At 38.9% G+C, this 5,751-nt stretch overlaps 1 protein-coding gene across 1 annotated transcript in view; it reads left to right on the top strand.

The window, feature by feature from the left end:
- The first annotated feature begins 3,756 nt into the window (after positions 1-3,756).
- ctbp2l (C-terminal binding protein 2, like) overlaps positions 3,757-5,751 on the top strand; it is a 45,241-nt gene continuing 43,246 nt past the window's right edge. Inside the window, exon 1 of the mRNA XM_084135007.1 lies at positions 3,757-3,998. The gene's annotated coding sequence lies outside the window, so the exon portion shown is untranslated. The remainder of the gene's footprint in view (positions 3,999-5,751) is intronic.

Raw genomic sequence — 5,751 nt, forward strand, 5'->3', positions numbered from 1 at the left:
AAAAATGAGAAATGTTGACTTGGCAACTATAGCTGAAATTAAGTAAATGTAATAATTTATAAATAAAAATGTATGAAAAAAATGTTTTTTTATATTTTATTTTATTTCAGTTAATGTTTATTTTATTTCAAGCAATGCAAATGTTTTTTATGGGATTTTATTTTAGCTTTAGTTAACGACTGTTATTTACTCTTTCATTTTTGCATCAGAAAGGTCATATTTCATCATATCTCATCATATCTCATCGCTCAGAGATGAAAGCGTGAGTTTGACGTCATCTCTCGACATGAAGAGTCTCTCACAGACAGTCTTCAGCTCACCAGCGCGTCATTAGCCTCTAAATTACAAACATAATTAGCAGAAATGATTCCCGTGGAGCGTCCTGAGGGCCGTCAGTCTGTCTGCATGATCAACAGCTCCAGGACATCACATCACATCTTTATGTTGTTGGCAATTATTCTCATTCTCATAGATTTATAGGAAGCCATTCTCTGTCTAAATATATTCAGTGTGATTTTTTTAACCAAGTCACTATTTGTTAGTCTTGATCAATGGCTGCCAAACCCCTCCCCTTCATTCTCATTAATATGCAAATGAGCAGCTCCTCCATGTCATCAGTGTGAATGGCTGCATGTGGGCGGAGCTTAATAATGATTGAAGAATGATTGATTTAGGAATTCGTCTATGAGAGATAAGCAGCTTCTCCAATATGAAACAGTCATAGAAATAAAACTCACACACACACACACACACACACACACACACAAACTCTCTCTCACACACTCACACACAAACTCTCTCTCACACACTCACACTCTCTCACACACACATACACACACACTCACACACAATACGAAAAAAATCATAGAAATAAAACAGACACACACACACACACAAACTCTCTCTCACACACTCACAGTCTCTCACCCACATACACACACACTCAAATTCTCTCTCACTCACATTCTATCACACACATACACACTCACACACACACACACACACACACACACACACTACGAAAAAAATCATAGAAATAAAACACACACACACACACACACACACACTCTCACACACTCACACTCTCACTCACACACACATACACATACACACACTCAAATTCTCTCTCAGACTCACATTCTCTCTCTCTCACACACACACTCAAATTCTCTCTCACACACTCACATTCTCACACACACATACACACACACAATACGAAAAAACACACACACTCACTCACACTCACACACACAAACACTCACACACATATTCATTCTCACTCAAACTCTCTTTCTCTCTCTCTCTCTCTCTCTCTCACACACACACACACACACAAACACTCACACACATATTCATTCTCACTCAAACTCTCTCTCTCTCACACACACACACACACACACACACACACAAACACTCACACACATATTCATTCTCACTCAAACTCTCTCTCACACGCACACACACACACACACGCACACACAATATGAAACGAATCATAGAGATAAACTCTCCAACGGTCTGTGATCTGCAGGCCTGAGCAGAAACACTGGGAAAGGAAAGCGGTCAGTAGTTCAGACTGACAGATGAACGAAGGTCTCAGAAATCTGAAACATCTGCAAAACCCTCCGTCAGAAACATCTGCATCTCCATGAGGTTCATGCAAACAAACATCAGACTTCTGTCATGAGGTTTTCCAGCACAGATATCTAAACACTCTTAGATCAAGACCACAGTCTATGACACATATAGACATATAGACTGAAGATATTAGTGTTTTCCAACTGATAACACACAATTTTGCAAACTAGGCTGGTTTAATCACAGTTCACAAAACCACACACCCAAACTGCAAAATACCTCATATATCCTGCAGAATGAAGCACTGCAACCAAAACTACACACAGCATTATCAAATAAGAGATGATGAGATGGCACTTCATTCATATATAGTTTCATATGAATTTATATTCATTTGAATAGTTCAAATTCTCGAAAATTCTTCAGATTGGTCACATGCACAGAAATATTTGCAGATACACACACATGCTGTTGAAACATTTATTTTTTTATTTTTCACCAAACAAGTCAGTGCAACATATATTTACACCGGACTGAACACAAATATGCTCACAGAAAACAGTAAACTGAAAAGATTGAAGTGTTTAACAGTGAACCACTGAGGTGTTTGGTCAGGTGACACATGTATCGGCCAATCAGATCTCGGAGTGTCATTTTGAGTGGCAGTGTTCTGAAATGGCAATCATGTGACTTTATGTCAGATTGTTGTGTGTTACGCAGAGAACCGTGTTCAGTGTGTTTAAAAAGTGCCATTTTGATGTGTGTGAATGAATTTGACTGATCAAAATGAAGTGAGTTTATGAACATAAATCTGCCAACAAGGTCAGAAAAAAATCTTTGTTTCCTTTTGAATTAAGTTCATTTTTCTGACCAAACTCACTTCATTTTGATGCATTTATCAGAAAAGAAGACCTTTTTATCTTATCATTTTGCAAAAAAGACAAAAAAACAGAGGAAAAACGTCACATTTTGCAGTTTCCTCACAGCTAAACTCTCACTAGTTAGAGATTAAATCACAAACCTCAGAGTAATGTTCAGTCAGAACATTATTCTTATGATTTACTTTTGTAAATTATTTTTGTGATGGTCAGTGAATATGAAAATATGAAGATTAAACTTCCCTTAACAACACAGAGTCAGTTGTCGTGATTCTCTCAGTGCTGTACAGTAGCCTATATAATATGAGATACATGTTGAAGACGCCCAGAGGAATACAGATATGGATTAATCTGACGGCTGTCGTCATTAAAAATTTACATGACAGAAGACGTGTGTGAATAATTCATGTCAACTGTACTTGAGCTTATAATATACACTCCCGCTCCGCTCATCTGACACACTTACAGTTATCCATCCAGAGAATGAAATCTGCTTTACACAGACAACACTGAGAGTGTGATCTAATAACTCAACTATCATCAGAGACGCATTCACACACTATCAGTGATCGCATCCTCTCATGTAGATTTTCAGAAGGGGTTTCATATATATTTCAAACATATATTCATATAGAAGTTTGTGTGAGAGAATGTGTGTGAGAGAAAGAGAGAGAGAGAGAGTGTAAGTGTGTGTGTGTGTGAGAGAAAGTGTGTGTGTGTGTGAGAGAGAATGTGTGTGAGAGAAAGAGAGAGAGAGTGTGTGTAAGTGTGTGTGTGTGAGAGAAAGTGTGTGTGTGTGTGTGAGTGATGGTGTGTGTGTGTGTGAGAGAGAGAGAATGTGTGTGAGAGAAAGAGAGTGAGAGTGTGTGTAAGTGTGTGTGTGTGTGTGTGTGTGTGTTTGTGAGTAGTGTGTGTGTGAGAGTGTGTGAGCGAGTGAGTGTGTGTGTGTTTGTGTGTGCATGTGAGGGAGAAAAAGTGTGTGAGAGAATGTGTGTGAGAAAGAGAGCGTGTGTGTAAGTGTGTTTGTTTGTGTGGGAGAGAATGTATGTGTGTGTGTGTGTGTGTGTGTGAGAGAGAGAGAGAGAGAGAGTAAGTGTGTGTGTGTGTGTGTGTGTGTGTGTGTGAGAGAGAGAGAGAGAGAGAGAGAGAGTAAGTGTGTGTGTGTGTCTGTGTGTGATTGTGTGTGTTATAGAGGTGGGTGGTGTGTTGTGTCATTGGGTTGGGCGACTCCAGACCCCGCCTTGATGAAGAACTGTGTGTGTGTGTGTGTGTGTGTGTGTGTGTGTGTGTGTGTGTGAGGTGAAAGCGAGAGTGAGGAAGAGCGGAACACAAACACTCGCGCGCTTCCTCCTCCTGTGGCGCGCGCACATACACGCGCTCGGTCCGGATACCGGAGCCGGTTCGGTTCGGTTTGGATTTTTCGCCCGATGATGATGAAGATGATGAAGTTTCTCGGTTCTGTGTGAAGGTTTGTGAGGAGGACGATCTCCCGGAGGAAGAAGAGCTCATGAACTCACCGCTGACTGACAGCAGACATTAACGGTAAGACCAGAACCGACTGACTGAACGGGTCTCAACGGGTCTGAACGGGCTCTGATCGATCGATCGAGTCGCATTGATCTGATCGGGATTCACAGTGTGTTTATTATATATATATATATATATATATATATAGAGAGAGAGAGAGAGAGAGAGAGAGAGAGAGAGGAAAAAGGAGATTTGAGAAGTTTATTGTACATTCGGATATAAATTGTAGCTTAAACTATGAATGGGATGTTTTATTAATTGAATATAAAACATTTTTTTGTGCCAATGTTACTAACAAAAAGTACCATGGTAATACCATAGTTATTATTATTTTTTTTATTTTTTTTGGATATGTAGCCTATAATGGTAATACCATGTTTTTAATAGTAACCCATATAAAACCGGTGATCGTTTACCATGGTATCAAATTATCATGGCATTTCTGGTAATTATAAGTGTATTGCATAATTTCGATTCAGATGTTCAGTGTTTGTCTTGTGGAATCATATTGTGAACATCAGCAATCTGCAGTGTGATGATGATGATGATGATGGTCCTGTGTGAAGATGTAGAAAATGAATGATCTCTGATCATCGTGGTTTGTGGTTTGGTGGTGTTCACTAAGATGTTCAGATGTTTGTGCTGTTCTGTTGAGGGAATTAAGGCTGAAGGTGAACAGGTGTTTAAACAGAATTAAATGAGCATAAATGTTGAAGATTTTCACACTGAATTCGATTCGAGGTCATTCTGTGTTCTTAAGGATAAAAGCATCTGCTAAAACATGTTTAATCTCAAGGGTTCTACTCAGATGATTGGGATTAGAGAAACTTAAATTCCATCAACATGTGCATTTTTGTACAAAAACAACATTTATTGAAGCGTCCAGAACACACGTGACCTAGACAGCCTGAAGTGAAGTTTAGAGGCGGAAGAGTTTGTGATCAGGATGATTTGTGAGTGAATCATTCTCTGGAGTGGCTCTTTTAATGTGGTTCTCATTTGCATATAAGTCTGAACACAATGAAATGTCATGAAAGTCACAGAAATTCATAAACAACATTAAATAATTATTAATAAATGTATGCACATCTCCAGAGAATGTTGTAAACACCACTGTACAGATGTCCTGTGTTATATAATAGTCATCCAGAGGTTCTGTATTTGTTTGTGCGAGTGATATTTGTGATATATGATAAAGTATCACTGGTGTACGACTGCAATTACAGCCTCAAACATAATCCAGCTCTAACTGAACTCATATTAATGATGGACCCAAGGATTCGCATACTCTTCCAAGGGTGTCTCAAAGGCAAACGACAAAAGCCTTTCACCGTGAAGAAAGAGTCTCTTGTAAAGGAAAAATCTCTATTGCGAGTGTTAAGTGAAATGGAAATGATTCATATCATCAGATGAATAATAATAATAATAAGTGTATAGATGATTTGATCCTTCAGGCTTTTGTGTGTGTGCTCTTGTATTCAGGACTTTAGATTCGTCTCAAGGTTAAAGCTGTGCTTTCGCAGACATAAACACTTGAAATTGAGCGTGAGTTAGAAGTGTTCACATGCTGAGTATATTTTGTATGTTATATATAAAGTGTATAATCCCTCCTGCCATTTACAGTGACAGAATGAGCAGATTCTGGTTAGTTGTTCATTTCCAGACCCTTCGCTCTCTCTGTTCCTCTGTGGTGAATCTCAGAATCTCTACAAGAACTGAGGAGACCATCACAACTGAAGACATGAGCACTAACCTCACCCACAACCAG

Source organism: Abramis brama (genome assembly GCF_963993115.1).
Source record: "Abramis brama genome assembly, chromosome: 14".
NCBI classification, from domain to species: domain Eukaryota; kingdom Metazoa; phylum Chordata; class Actinopteri; order Cypriniformes; family Leuciscidae; genus Abramis; species Abramis brama.